Source organism: Zootoca vivipara, chromosome 11 (genome assembly GCF_963506605.1).
Source record: "Zootoca vivipara chromosome 11, rZooViv1.1, whole genome shotgun sequence".
Classification (NCBI taxonomy): Eukaryota; Metazoa; Chordata; class Lepidosauria; order Squamata; family Lacertidae; genus Zootoca; species Zootoca vivipara.
The window spans coordinates 19,007,055-19,023,778 of NC_083286.1; positions in this window are offsets into that span (position 1 = coordinate 19,007,055).

The following is a 16,724-nucleotide window of genomic DNA, read 5'->3' on the forward strand; positions in this document are numbered from 1 at the left end:
TCTCCATGGATTCTGACTTTGCACATCGTATTAGATTGGTCTGGGGCAAGTAATGAAAAGCTCTTGTTTACTTTGCTCGTATTTTTTAAATCTTTATCTTTGAAGCTTAAGAAATTGAGAAGCTGCACTGTCTGGCAAGAGGAAAGAAAAAATATGTTGATATTTACTCAGCACAAATTTAGAATGAACTTAACCAGCTGTCTCCGAAGCAATTATTAGAGTTCTGGTTGCTTATTGCATTCATTTAAGACAAAAACCAAAACCACAAGCATTCTTCTGTAGGGCTAAAAGGTAAAGGACCCCTGGATGGTTAGGTCTAGTCAAAAGCGACTATGGGGTGTGGCACTCATCTCACTTTCAGGCCAAGGGAGCTGGAGTTTCTCCAGACAGCTTTCTGGGTCATGTGGCCAGCATGACTAAACAGCTTCTGGCGCAATGGAAGACCGTGACAGAAAGCAGAGTGCATGGAAACGCCGTTTACCTTCCTGCTGCAGCAGTACCTATTTATCTACTTGCAGTGGCATGCTTTCAAATTGCTAGGTTGGCAGGAGCTGGGGTAGAGCAATGGGAGCTCACCCCGTCTCAGGGATTCGGACCACTGACTTTCCGATCGGCAATCCCAAGAGGCTCCGTGGTTTAGACCACAGCACCACCCGCTGTAGGGCAAATCTGTGATTGGTATATTATACCCTTTCAGACTCAACAGAACTGAATGATGGAGTATGCACTTTCAATTTTTATGAGAAGATTGCCAAAACTCCTCTGAACATGTGCCAAGTTAATTGTCCCCATTTGGGTCATAGGGTGGAACCCAAGTGGTGCCATTTTGCTTAGGGAAGGAGTGTTTAAGGTATCTGTTTAAGGAAGAGAAGGCTATGCAATTTTTGCTAATTCTCTCTTGTCCCTGCAGTCCCCCACACCACCTTCCACGTAGAGGTTCCACTAATCAAGTATCTGGATTTGTTTTCTCAGAGGGATGCTGAAGAGGGAAAGGGAATATGCAAAAAGCACCACCCCCTTCTTCCACTAGCAGATGATGCCAGCTGATCAAATGCTGTTCTGAGAGTACAAGGGGACCAGTTGGATTACATCCAGAACATTTAGAACATTCAAAATAATTGCCTCCATTGTGTGAAAGTCTCTAAAGTTGGATGTCAGGAACACAAAATGGAGATGATGAACATGGTAATCCAATGTAATAGCCATGCTCCATGTTGCAGGTACAATAAGGTTGAGGTACAATAAGAGGGACGTGGGTGGTGTTGTGGTCTAAACCACTGAGCCTCTTGGGATTGCCAATTGGAAGGTCAGCAGTTTTATTCAGTGCAATAGGGTGAGCTCCGTGCAATGTTGTTCTGCCTCAACTTCTGCCAACCAAGCAGTTCAAAAGCATATCGGCGCAAGTAGATGAAGAGGTACCATTGCAGCTGGAAGGTAAATGGTGTTTCCGTACGCCCGGGCACTCATCACAGTCCTCCATGCACTAGTAATGGTTTAGTCATACTGGCCACATGACCTGGAAAGCTGTCTGTGGACAAACGCCAGCTCCCTCGGCCTGAAAAGCGAGATGAGGGCCACACCCCATAGTCGCCTTTGATGGAATTTAACCACCCAGGGGTCCTTTACCTTTACCTTACATACAATAGTTTATTATTCTATGTATTTGCCACTAAATCTCCAGATTGGGGAAATTTCTTCAGTCTCAGCAACCAAATAAATATACTGCTAAACGAAATCTAAGCAAGTAAATGTGACTTTTCATAGCAAAAGCCAAGGGGCTTTTGGTTCAAGCAGAAAACCCAAGAGATTCCCAACTGGTGTCAACAATTGCAATCAAGGACAAACCATCACACAGGGCACATTTTCATTTATGCCTGAAGAGGAAGGGTCCACAGTCAACATTTCTCCCCCGCACTCTCTTTATATATAAAAAAGCATGATTTAACACTTTTCTTCTGTTTATTTCCAAAGGCAATTTTACATTTCATTAGGTACAACAATATGCCATCAGTCTTCCATATAGCTACAGTCACAGGTAATAATATTCACCCTGCAAAGGTTAACAACAAAGTGCACATTTTGAAAGGGGTACACAAAGCAAGCTAAATACCCCTTTCCACCAAGTCATTCAAGAAAAGTTTATTGTGTCAGGAGCTAAGTGGGCATATTACCCGCCAGTAGTAGTTCATACGTAAATGATTGGAGTTGACTCAAATGGGCTTTTTTTTAGTAGTCAAGGAGAAGAGAAAGTTGGAAGTTGTGATGTACTGGGAACCGAACAAAGATGTGGCATACTGTGCTATACTGAAGTTCCACAGCCTATTACATACCCAATAAGGTAACACAAGAGCGTAAGGAAAGAAATTAGCTCAGATTCTGTTAGAATTCCACCTGTCCAAATGCTCACATTTATTCAATGTAGTTTTAACAAGTGTTGGCAAATGAGGTAAGGCATTAACAGTGCAAGTCCATGCATGGCTTCTCAGAAATAAGTCTTACGAAATATGATGGGACTTACTTGGAAGTAAGTGAATCTAGAATTGCAGCCTAATCGCTCAATGACATTCTTAGCAATTCTTTTCTTCAGAGAATAAGGGTGCTGTTCTAACACTTATTATGAGAACTTTCCAACATTGCTATGAAGTGTGGAATTTACATGCAAGCCTGCAATTATCAGGTGCAATCCTGACACTCAATTCTAGGGCTATTGGACACCGAGACCTGGACACATTCCAGAGTTTGTCAACCCAAGAGTTAGCACAGACCACAGAGATAAATCAGAAGTAAATTTTATTATATTGAAAGGGAACACATGTATTGTCTCAAAAGGGAATTAGTGCATTTACTAAAATATTAAACAAAATCAATAAACAACAGACTCATACTTGTCTGAGCTTAGAAAAGTCAAAATCATTGCAATAATTATTCTTAGAAGCATTCCTAGAAAAACTGGAATGTGGTCAAGGAAAGCGTAGAATGGGGTGGGGGGAAGGAGGAGATTTGGCTGAAGAATATTTTAAAATAACTTTTTATTGGGTTTTATAAAGAAGGAGAATAGGAATAATAAGTAATACTAATAAATAGACCAAGTCTTCTAATGTCATTTGTATATCACAAAAATAGCAAAATAATTTTGCAGTAATATCTTCAACACGGCCCCTAGGAGTTGGCTCCTATGATTATTAGTGGTCAAAGTATAGGTTGTTGGTTTGTGAATTAGACCGAGCTAAAACAAAGGGGAAACAGGATTGTTGTTGTTGTTGTTTAGTCGTTTAGTCGTGTCCGACTCTTCGTGACCCCATGGACCATAGCACGCCAGGCACTCCTGTCTTGCACTGCCTCCCGTAGTTTGGTCAAACTCATGTTCGTAGCTTCGAGAACACTGTCCAACAATCTTGTCCTCTGACGTCCCCTTCTCCTAGTGCCCTCAATCTTTCCCAACATCAGGGTCTTTTCCAAGGATTCTTCTCTTCTCATGAGGTGGCCAAAGTATTGGAGCCTCAGCTTCACGATCTGTCCTTCCAGGGAGCACTCAGGGCTGATTTCCTTAAGAATGGATAGGTTGGAAACAGGATAGAACAGAATAAAACTAAATTAACAGGTAACATTCAACATCACATAGCTAAACACCCGATTCAGAGCCATTGTGGTTGTGCTTAGATTAATTACGAGCAATAGTCATTTTTCTTTTTGTGTTACAAATGAAACAATATGAGTTTTGGTATATTGATGAATATAGGAGGGGAGTTCAAAGTGAAGACTTTTTTTTTTTTGGAGGCTGACAAAAAATGGCTCATCATAAAATGTGCCCCGACTTGCTGGCATGTGCAGAATCAGAATTACAAGAATTATGGTTATGGTGTCATCTCTCTTAGTCCAGATCTATTTATTCAAATGGCTTTTGTCTTAGTTGGGCTGATTAGATTCCAGAAAAGGCTGACATGTTTTAATAATACTTTATAGACTAACTTACTTCTTCAGAATCCAATTCTGGAATCTCCTCTGACTTGTTTTTCAATTTTGAAGAGAACCATATTGAGAAATTTCCACTGTTGATTATTTTAAACCTTTTGGTCTGATTTGCTGGTATGGCTCCATAAGAATAAAATTACCGTTAGGAACTTCACATAAGGTTGATTGCCATTTATCGTTACATGGGAGAGTCATCATTATTAACAACTTTTCATCATATTGAATAGCTTTTCATTCCACAAGTGCCTCAGTGACATTTAATAGAGTCATCCTTCCATAATGAATATCTCTACTGTTCATAATGGTTCTCTAGATCTCAAGTAATCTCCATTTACTTTTTTTTAAACCGAGTTGGGGTACTTGTCCAGATAATTGAATAGAGATATTGAGTATATATTGAATATATTTCTGACCTTAAGAGGGCTTTGTAAAACCTGTCATAAAAAAAGGCCCCCCCAAAAGAAATAAAGATCTACAAGAAGTAGCTAAATGAGATGCCAATACATATATAGACCTACTGAAATAACATTAAAACCTATTGGGATAACACATAAAACAGTGTTAAAACACAGGTTGTGAGGAATAATGTCAGCCATCTTGGTTAGCAATATCACCTAGAATTATCATAGTGTACTGAAATATACTCGGAGTCAAGAGTGAATTTCATGCTCTTTATTCAGCTCATAGTCATCAAGGAGGAGAAGAGAAGACGAATGGCTCTTTTCCCCAAACCATCTGCTTATATACATTATTTACACAATGGGCCTTGCGTGATTGGCTACTTCAGGGCTACACCTGTGGGCCAATTATATTGTGGATTGACTTCTGCCTGCAGCCTGATTGGCTGCTCCTACAGGCCAATCAGGTAGCAGATTCACTTCTGCCAGCCGCCTGATTGGCTGCTCCAGCAGGCCAATCAGGTTGCGGATTCACTTCCACCTGGAGTTGGATTGGGTAGCTCCCGCTGATTCTGAATCCTATTGTTCTAGGATTCAGCTCAGTACATAACATGTACCAACAGAGAAAAGGAACATTTGGCAAAGACTTTGAGGTGATAGCAAAGTTCAGTAGCAGACAGTGTTAATTGTGAATCCGTGCAAGAGTTCTAGAGCTTTGTGTCAAGGCAAAACATGAAGTAAGTGGGGGCATAGCTTTGTGGTAGAGCATCTGATTTGCATACAGGAGGTTACCTTGCTCAGTCCCTGGCATTTCCAGGCAGGATTGGGAGAAACCCCCAGTCTGAACCCCCTGATATTTCAGTCTGCCTGTCAGTGTGGACAATATTGTGCTAGATGTGTCAATGTCTGACATGGCATAAGGCAGCTTACTTTGTTCAGTGTGCACCAAATTCTTTTTAACGCTGAAAGTGATTCGGACATTCCTAAGTCTTGAGACTAATTCAGTTGTCTTGTATAATTGACTAGAGTGAAAAAGCAACTTTTCTTGACAAGGGTTGCAAAACTAACGGCATGTGTGTGTGTGTGTGTGTGTGTGTGTGTGTGTGTGTGAGAGAGAGAGAGAGAGAGAGAGAGAGAGAGAGAGAGAGAGAGAGAGAGAGAGATGGTGGTTGATCCAATATCCTGCCCACCTTTCACTGATGGAATGGACGTATTTTGCTCCTCTACTTTGCACTATTTATCTTAAGGTTACCAGATATTTTTCAATGAATCCAGGGACACTTTCCAACTTCCTACTAAATAGATGGATTTTGTCAGGGGACTGATTTGTAAACCCAGGGGCTGTCCCTGGGAAACGGGGACGCCTGGTAACCTTAATTTATCTGCCTTTGGAAACTTCGGGAGGGAAATAACCCAGGACTACATAGGTTATGGGGGCCTGTTAGAGGAATAGGAAGGTGCTGGATACTTCAGTTCTAAGCCTCCCACTGGTCCACCCCAGCTGTGGAAGTTTTCACAGTGGAGACTGTGAAGTTGGAGCTCGCTCTCTACCCTCAGAGAGGAAGAACCAATGCTTCCTGTGCATACCTGCCAAGTTGCTGTCAGAGAAATAAGGGACCAGGCTGGAAATAGCAGACTGGAAGTAGCGCTGCAGCCATTTTGGAACTGGGCAGAGCAGCATCAAAAGTCGCTTCTGAGCATGCTCCACCCAGTTCCAAAATGGCCGTCACACCAGAATAAACCGGGGGAAAACAAAAAAATCCATTTTTCAGCTAGGAACAGCTGGAAAAACGGTGGTTTCCCAGGGAAAACGGGAGACTTGGCAGCTATGTTCCTGTGTCCCCTGAGATATCTGCCCAGGGACCATAGGACTGGAGGACCCATCTCATTTATCAGATCACCAATGCATGGAGAGAAATTATTCTGCACAAGACCTCAGGGATCACCTGGACTTCTTAGGGATGGCAGAAGAAACCCAGCATTGAGGGGACAACCGCTTACTTTGACTAAGAAGAAGATAAAGAGAACCCCAATTCTATGTTTGGATTAGATACAAGGAACTTGGTAGAATGAAGAGGCCAAGGCACTTCCCCTTAATTTCAGTGGGGAAGCCTAAACCATCCTACCTTTCGAACATGGGGTTGTCGTGGTGATCAAAAACCAACACTATTGATATCAAAGGCAAACAAGCAGAGGAATGTGCATATATCCATAATGCCACAGAATTACTACTTTTCCATTCTGCACTGTCCAAATGGCTAGAGATGAAAGGTAGTTCAGGAGAATGGTCTGGCTTGGCAAGGCGGGATATGCAGAAAGTCCAAATTCTGTTCCCCCAGCTCCTCTTGCCATAAGGTTGACTACACTGAAGGCTGAATTAGTCAGAATTCAGAAAGCCCATGCCCACAGGAGCACATAGCAGAGCATTTCTATAACTTGCCTTTGGGCTTCCTGCAAACCTCTTTTAATGTGTCAGAAAGCGGGCAGTGGAAATAAGAGCTGGCAGCTTCTTCGCCCGTTATATATATAAAAAAGACGGAAACCCGTAACGAATGAAAGCACACAAAACTGCTCTTGCCATCTGCAGAGCTCCCAAACCTCTTGTAATTTTATAGCAACAGGATGCCAATGTCTCTGAAAGCCAAAAACCCAGATTAAAAACATGCACGCTGAAAAATTAAGCTGAAATTGGGAGGATATCATAAATCATTATTACAATAATAATAAAAATTATAGAGAACTCCAACAATGACAAATAAAAATGAGAATGCCAAACAGGAAAGGAGGGTGGCAGAAGGCAGGAGAAACAGACTTAGAGGAATGATATAAAATGTTTATAATGGAAATGGTTGAGCTAAAAGGCTCCCTGAGTAGAAGCATTCCAGCTTGAGGCATCATATTAACACCTTTGAGCCAGGCACTCTGCTCACCCAGTGCTTAATCAAGGCAGATGAATTATGGCACACTTCCTCCAGCTAAAACAAACGTTGGGTTTTGGAGCTGAGCTGTAGCACTCAGAAGTTATTTCCCTAGAGATATTAATGTTTAAAGCAAAATCAAATATTAATAGCTGAACATTGGTCCTTTTAAAACCTAAACACACACACACACACACACACCCAAATCTGCATGACTAGCTAGATGATGGCATTATTGCATCTTTTTCTGGGTAAATAAATTTTTTCCACTTTATTTCCAGGTAGTATTCAGTGATACCAAAAATAAACCCCATCTCCTTGACCTAGTCTTTTGAGACGAGGAGCTACCTTAACAGCAGTTTGGGTAATTTAAAGGGAATGTTGTAGAATTTGTACTAAGCCTATGCAGGGGCAGCTTCAAAGTGTTTTCCTAACACGAAGTCGTATTTTGGTGCTGTGGTATGCCACACTTATTTCCTTTGAAGAATGATGTTGAGTTGCTTCTTTCGCATTATGAATGCCAGGTGTTTTAAATCACCCTATACACTGCCTGTTGCCGCATATAATGGTGCAGTAGGTGAGGTGATTTTTTCCCTTACCATCACAAACCTTTCTTTTTGAATGCTGTTAGTGACATACATGAGTGTATTGTTCAGGCAGGTGAAGTTTTTCGGTTCCACCAGTTATTTTGATTATCTTGGTGTTTACCTTTCTCCTTGCTGCTATGGATGGTATGAATTCTACTCCAGGTTTTCTAGATCCAGTGGCAAAGCAAGGTCAGGTGGTACCCGGTGCAGAAAATTTCTTGTCACCCCCCCCATTGAAAAAAAAAGTTTTTGCCTTCAAAAATGGTTTGACTTTATTACATATTGTTGGGGGAAAACAGAGTTGTTGAGCGGGAAGCCTGCACACGCAAAACCCACAGCGTCTCTCACAGATGTTGATTGTCGCATAGCATTTTGTCATCTCCTCGGAGGTGACCTGGGGTGGATCACACCCACCTTGCTCCGCCCCTTCTAGGTCTTGGTTATTATATGCATCTTTGCCATAGTTCTATTGTATACAGTCATACCTCTGGTTACGTTCGCTGCGGGTTGCGTACATCATGGGTTACGAACACGCCAAACCCGGAAGTGCCGGAACAGGTTACTTCTGGGTTCGGCGATTCGTTCATGTGCAGATGCGCCAAATGACATCACGCGCATGCGCAGAAGTGCCACATCGTGCGGTGAGCATGCGCAGATTCGGCGCTTCAGGTTGCGTACTGCTCTGGTTGCGAATGGGGCTCTGGAATGGATCCTGTTCGCATCCAGAGGTACCACTGTACTGCTTTTATTTTGTTTTGAGTCACCTTGGAGGACTTTGTGGCCAAAAGGTGAGGCAACAGTTTCTAAAATAAACAGGTAAAATCTCACTCTGCACACACTTTGCCCAGTGGTGCTCAGGGTTGTGAGGTGGGGTGTCATGAGCCTGTACAGCTCTTGTGGGATCTTGTGGGCCTGAGATTCTCCTGTGAGGTCTCATGAGAGGGGGAGGAGCTGCAAGGCCACAAAGGGTCAGAGCCCTTTTGCCCTGTAAGGTTCCCTCCCACCCTCACTGTTAATGCCTCACTGGGCTACTTTCGGTCTCTGGTTGTCAGGGCCAGAAATTGTTTCCTCCCCTCCTACTTCTGTTGTGCTATAGTGGAAAAGTGCCTCTGCAGATGGCAATAATGCAAAAACCTTGGGGGAAACATTTCAAAACAAATAATCAAACAGAATGAAGTGTGGATGGTCCAGTATAAATCCACTACTACGATAATGCCCAATTATTACATCAATGATATGTTGCAGAATATGCCCACAAAACAATCCCAGTCAGGAAGGGCTCCTATATTTTAATCAGTCTCCCATATCCAGTGTTAAAAAGTGTGATATGAAAGCTAGGAGCTGAATGGCACCTTAAACCAAGGTTATGGGCGCAACAACAGAATGTCTAGCCGCACTTTTTTATATAAGAAAAATACAAAGCTGAAAATGAATGAACTGCAGCTAAAATATGATGTTCATTTTTCACTTGGCCTAGTCCAGGGGTAGGCAACTTAAGGCCGGGGGCCCGGATGCAGCCCAATCACCTTCTCAATCTGGCCTGTGGATGGTCTGGGAATCAGTGTGTTTTTACGTGTGCAGAATGTGTCCTTTTATTTAAAATGCATTTCTGGGTTATTTGTGGGGCATAGGAATTCGTTTATTTTAATTTTTTCAAAATATAGTCCAGCCCCCCCAAAATGGTCTGAGGAACAGTGGACTGTCCCACGGCTGAAAAAGGTTGCTGACCCCTGGTCTAGTCCTTCCCCTGCCCACCCCCTAATGTTCTTAAGAGGGTCTCTCCTCCAGTCTTCAGAGAGTCGCTGGAAGTGGGGAGGCAGAGAAAGGTCCTCTTTTCCTTTCACTCTGCAGTTTTAATCCGAAATCTTAGGCGCAATACTGTGCCCAGAGCTCAGAAACTGCTTTTGAACACTGCCCATATCCAATCTAGTCTTCCCTGCCAAACCTTATACTGTATATGACAGTCCTCCAACCCTTAGGACATGTGGGTAGCCAAAAATCCGATCTCTTGCCTTGCAGACATGTAAATGTCTTCTTTTCACAGAAATCTGTGAAACCAGACAGAGGGCCTTCTCGGTAGTGGCACCCGCCCTGTGGAACGCCCTCCCAGCAGATGTCAAGGCAATAAACAATTATTTTACTTTCAGAAGACAACTGAAGGCGGCCCTGTTTAGGGAAGTTTTTAATGTTTGATGCTATATTGTTTTTAATATTCGGTTCGAAGCCGCCCAGAGTGGCTGGGGAAACCCAGCCAGATGGGTGGGGTATAAATAATAATAATAATAATATATTATTATTATTATTATTATTATTATTATTATTATTATATAAATCTATACATTTGCCCATAAAAGAGATGCAAAAGTCCTAGGAAGATCTGTGTCATGGGCTGCCAAAACTTAAGAGAGCTACATTTTGTGCAGAAATTACTTTGAATTTTATTGCATTCAAGTGGGAAGCTAGTTCAGAGCTTTCTATTCAGGAAAGCCAAGCTAGTATTCTTTTTTTAAAAAAAAAAGTATAAAAAAGTAGGTATACAAATTATTGTGGCATTTCTCCTAAAATCCATAGAAACAATTATGTGGTTTTCTCTAAGTGGCATGCACACATTAGCTTGAATATGTTTTCCTAGGTGAATGCCGCAGGAAAAGTGGGTTGGAAACAGTGTACAGCACAAAATGTAATTGCTGTTGGAAGCTTTGAAAAGAAAATAACATTTGAAAGGGTAAAAACGGCCACTCTGGTTGTTTCAATTAGCCATTTGGTATTTCACTTCCAAATTACGGCAGCAAAAGTTTTACAAAGCTGACATTTATTTACTCCTTTCTCTCCTTCTAGCCATCTGGTATTCCTACTAGAAATACTGATGCAGTTTTTTTCAAAAGGAAATTTATTGCACTGCTGATATTTGGGGATGATGCTTTTCTTTCAGGTAAGGCTTCCAATGGAATTATGAATGGGGCTGGTTCATATGTTTCAATGAATGAATCATTCACTCTGTTCTCAGTTTTCAGGCTATAAGAATCATTGTTTATGTAGCCAAAACAGCACTATCTGTACAAAAGAGGTTTAGGACAAGTCTGAAGTTTGCAGAAGGGTAAACCTCAAAAAATATTGAGGACTGAATGTGGAAAGCGAGGGCAGGGGAGGAGTGGGGAGGATGAATAGGACTTCTGGAATCCTGAACAGAAGCACTTCATAGGACAACATTTGGTTGTGGGTCTCACTTGTAAATATATAAAAATAGTCATTGGGCAACCACAACAGAGTCCAGAAGTAAACCAAGCTGAAATGAAATAGGGCTGGGAAGATCAGTCTGTTTTGCTTTCTCTCCATTTCTCATTTTCCCCGTCTTTCCTTATCCACATTTCTACATTGGTTTGTCTTTTTTTTTTTTTAAAAAAAAGCCGCCTCAGGAATATTCATTAGCATTTTAATGTGAATTTACCCTAATATAAGGGTGGCACTCTGTGGGTTAAACCACAGAGCCTAGGGCTTGGCGATCAGAAGGTCAGCAGTTCGAATCCCTGTGACGGGGTGAGCTCCCGTTGCTCGGTCCCTGCTCCTGCCAACCTAGCAGTTCGAAAGCACATCAAAGTGCAAGTAGATAAATAGGTACCACTCCGGCGGGAAGGTAAACAGCATTTCCGTGCGCTGCTCTGTCTGGTTCACCAGAAGCAGATTAGTCATGCTGGCCACATGACCCAGAAGCTGTCTGCGGACAAACGCCGGCTCCCTCGGCCAGTAAAGCAAGATGAGCGCCACAACCCTAGAGTTGTCGTCCGTGACTGGACCTAATGGTCAGGGGTCCCTTTACCTTTGCCTTTTACCTTTGCCTAATATATTGTTATGGGTTGTGGGTGTGGGGGTAGGCTGTATGCTGACCCCCTTTCTATCTCTTGGTATCAGCAAGGGTTAAAATCTAAGCAGGATTCAAATTGCTGGACTAGTCAGACTTGCTTCCTGGTGTGCTGATGGACCACTAAGGTAACAAAGGAAGTGGATCTGTGCTAAATGGTTGGGGCTCCCTTCCTCAACTCGCTAGTAGATAGAAAGACAAAGGCCAGAGTTGAGAGTTGAGTTATGTGAGCTGGAAGTTGGGAGCAGCAGGCTGGGAAGCCAGAGAGACAGAGTGATGTTTGATTTCTCTTTGAATCCAAGGCTGCAGCTATGGGAGAAGCAAGACCGTTTGAGAGTGTTAATGCGGCAAACCCCTCCATTGTAGGCTCAGGTTGCATATATGTGTAAACAAACCATATATCATAAAGGTACCGCAGTCTCCACTGTCCCTCATTCCAAAGGAAACATGAACCCTGGGTAACTGCCTGGAATCTTGCACTGCACAAAGATTGGGGTAGCATGCAACAATATAAATCTTTGCAAATGAGTTCTTCCTAATAACATGCATTTTGGGATGTTATTTTCACAACTATGTGCATTTTAAAGCACACTTTCCAATAGTATATGTGTTTTTGTACACGTTGCGTGTTCAGACCCAGAAACCTCCCCTCTAAATAAACACTCATTTGACTTAAATTTTAATTTTGGTTTTTGGCCGAATTTAGGCCACAACTTTATTGATTACAGAAAAGTGAGTGGTTGCATATGAAGGCAGCCCTGTTTAGGGAGGCTTTTAATGTTTAACAAATTAGTGTATTTTAATGTTTCTGTTGGAAGCCGCCCAGAGTGGCTGGGGAAACCCGGCCAGATGGCCGGGGTATAAATAATAAATTATTATTATTTATTATTATTGCATAGGCTCTGGTTCAACTAGCTCCCTTCACTGTTGCAGGTAGTGCTGACCCAGAGCTCTATCATAGGTCTGCTAAGGGTGAACACCTGAGATAGGTGAAAAGCCGGGGAACAGACTCTGTTCACCCCCAGGTGCTCCCCTGGACTCAGGCACGGGCACAACCCCCTCTTGGGGGTTGACCAAACCAGTTGAGTCCCTGGATTCCTTTAACGGAATACCCTTCACATAGGGATGGCGAGACCGTTCTCCCATCCCTATCACCTGAACCAGTGCCTATCCGCAACCTTACAAGTTTTGCTACGCAGCAGGTGAAACCCAAATGGCAAAAGCCAATCAGTCAAGTGGGAAAAATTCCTGCCGTGCCCCTGTTCCAATGACAGACGACACACGATGGCATAGCAAGGTCAAGCACAAAATACCCTAAAAGTAGGGAGAGGTGGGCGGGTGTTCTGATGCACGAGCTGAAAGAGAAAGCTCTGGGTCACGTGCATAGGTCCCTTGATTCATTTAGCCTGCACCCCATTGGCTAGAATAAACCCAGTAACGAGGGACCTACCAATCGGGTGTTGTGCCTATCCAATAGACCCACCCACAACCAGGAGGTCAGTCTCCAGGTCTCACCGGAACCCGTGCCCTCTTTTAGGGAGGACACACTTTACTTGACAGGAGAGCTGCATTGCAAAATTCAGAGAAACACGAATTTGGAAGGATGGTTATGTTTTAGTATGTATATTGTTTGCAAACTGCAAATTAATAGGTTTGCCTTTAAATTCACACTCAGTTGAATTAGTCCCCCATACCTAGTTGCAAGTGATGCACTATTACAGGCACCCCAAAACTGCGGCCCTCCAGATGTTTTGGCCTACAATTCCCATGATCCCTAGCTAACAGGACCAGTGGTCGGGGAGGATGGGAATTGTAGTACAAAACATCTGGAGGGCCAAAGTTTGGGGGTGCCTGCACTATTATCTACACATAAGCATCACCAGTGCACACCATGGGGACATTAAAAGCAAGATGAGGAAGCCGGGGAGAGTCCAAGGTTCAGGAAGCCTCAGGAGAAACTGATGAGCAGGAGATGTTGCAAATCCTGTAGTCATTTTGGCAAATATTCAGCAGTGGTCTGAGTCATAGATTTTGTTGGAAGCCACCCAGAGTGTCTGGGGCAACCCAGTCTGATGGACAGGGTACAATAAACCACCACCACCACCACCACCACCACCACCATAGCTACAGTGGGCACCAAGACCCAAATTGCTTCCTTTGTTGAAGGTATCCCCATATAATTGTGAGTCCATCATAATGGAAGAGAGTACCACATGATACTTCCCAGATGCACCACTAGCTCAGAAGTGATAATATGCTGAGTGTACTCCAAGTCACACCATATTTCCCCACATGTACCATATCTACCCATGTATCTATCTATGCTAGAAAATACCTCAGGGCTTTTGACCATCTCAGGGTGTCCCTTCTGAATGCCTGACTTGCTGTGCCCATAGCTGGTGTCATATGTATTTATTAAAACATTTAGACAACGTTGTACTTTATTTTAGTATTATATATTATCAGCACACAATATCCTCTGATATTTATGATCTTATTTACTCCATTCACCTCACAATTCTATCTTTTGAACATTACAAAAGATTGCACTGATACTGCAAATAATGTGGGCGGTTAAGGGCTTCGCTAAACTTGAAGAACCTCGGTAATGAAAGTATAGTACAGCAGACACAGTACTAAGGCTGAATTTGTAGAAAGCCTGGCTCAAAATGCTTAATCAGACTCAAAGTGTATGCCTTTTGGTTGCAGAGAAAGACAGAGTGACATTTCAGATATGATATTATTGATCCAGACGAATGTAAGAGCAGGGAGCACTCAACGACACCAAAGGTAATTGTGAAGCCTCTGCCTCATGGACTTCTGCATTGTACTGTTGTTCTCACAAAGAAAGTAAGTTGGGGATCTTGTTTATAGAGTCTGAGAAATTAAAGGCTCTTTAATATGGAAAGTTGAGACACATCAGAGGCAATGTGTAGCCATTCTTTTGAAATGCACAAGTAAGCAAATTGCATTTTTTTTAAACGAAGCAAGTGTTGTATGGAAACCATTCTTTTTTTCTTTCCTTTCTTTAAAAAGAGAATTATCACCAAAATGAAAGATGACAAAAGAGGGCTCACGTTCACATAAAGAAATGCTTTTTATATGCATATATGCAAATTTAGAGTGGGACGCGGGTGGCGCTGTGGGTTAAACCACTGAGAATTGGGCTTGCCGATCAGAAGGTCGGAAGTTTGAATCCCTGTGACAGGGTGAGCTCCCGTTGCTCAGTCCCAGCTCCTGCCCACCTAGCAGTTCAAAAGCACCTCAAAGTGCAAGTAGATAAATAGGTACCATTCCAACGGGAAGGTAAACGGCGTTTCTGTGCGCTGCTCTGGTTCGCCAGAAGCGGCTTAGTCATGCTGGCCACATGACCTGGAAGCTGTACACCAGCTCCCTTGGCCAGTAAAGTGAGATGAGCGCTGCAACCCCAGAGTCGTCCGCAACTCGACCTAACGGTGAGGGGTCCCTTTACCTTTACCTATGCAAATTTAGATATAAATACTATAATTAAAGTAGAAATCTCACTTTAATGGGGCAGACTGTGTACCTGTTCAGTCTTTTGGCAGGTGCTAACTGTTGGTGATCAACAGCAACTTCCCTTCTAATGGTTCTTTGGGTTATAGCCAACTAAATCCTATTCAAAGTACACCCGATAATTTAAATGGCTCTACCTGGAGGAAGACTAATGGATTGGGTGCAATCCATCATCTTTCGACTGGACTTGAACCTGATAGCCCTTCAAACAAAAGAGTCACTCGGATGCAGGATTGTCCTCTGTAAGGCAGTTGTCCGGGAGCTGACAAGGGGAGCAGGTCATTCGCAGATCAGAGAAAGACAGTGAACACTAGCTAACTTTCAGTTAGCTTCTTTATTAAGGAAGCAGAACAGAGAACATACAGAGACTTCTAAGGGTCGCTCCTGTCTAGATGAAGCACTTTCCCAGACTGGTTTGTAACTCTTCCTCCACCCCCTATCCCTCTGTGTCAGACCCCTTCCTCTGTCTACAGTGAGCCCCAATGGACACTCTCTGTGTCTGCCTGGCTCTCTGCTTGGCGACATGCAGCAGATACCACGTTCTTGGAGGGGAGGGGGCTTGCCGGCTATCAGTAGAGAAGCTGTCAGGCTGGCTCTGTGGTGAAGCTGCCAAGTCTGATTCCTGTCTCTGCTCTGCGCTGGGGAACCTGCCTGTTTCCCCCTCTTCTTCATCCTTCAAGCTCTCTGCCTCCAGTACTTCCCACCTCTTCCACTTCCTCTGGGGTGTGGCCAGTTTCCCACCATCAGGAGCCAAGATCTAAATCCTTTACCTGTAGGGTGGCTCTTAGTCAGGTGACTTTCACCACTCCTGCTCATCCAGCAGTAGGACACTGGGCCACTAAATTCTAGGGGACTGTATGGGCAGAATACTGTATGGGCTCAACTTGCATCTCCTCAAGAGAGTCATTTTCATGGGCGGCCATTGGTTACATTGACCTGGGTCATGCTTGCCAACAATTTACTGTATATCCTTATTCATGTATGCATGCAAAACCCAAATATTTTGTATCCAAAGAAGAGCAACATCACAGAAAATCCTGCAGGCCAAATTCCTGTGGTGTGTGGGCATATTGTTCTGGAAATGTCATTCCCTCTGTAATAGCTCTGGATTTTGTTCCTTTAAAAAATCCCACACAATTTGGAATTTTTTAATGCATTGCCCATCCATGCATTAGCTGTACATTTTCAGGCCCGGAAATACCCGCTTGCATAGATTCGTAAGCAGAAGTCCTGCAGGGTGCAGACTTCTGCAATCCATTTCAGTGGAACACTTTGCACACAAGTTATTGTATGAAATGTATTGGTAAAACATTAATGACCTCTGTTCTGCTCTAAACCAGCAGGCAGACATTGCTTTAAACAGCTCATTTTCCATCTCTGATAGAAGCTGGAACAGCATGACCACTTCTGTTAACTTTAATTTTGAACATTTTTATTTACAATTAAAGCGCCACAT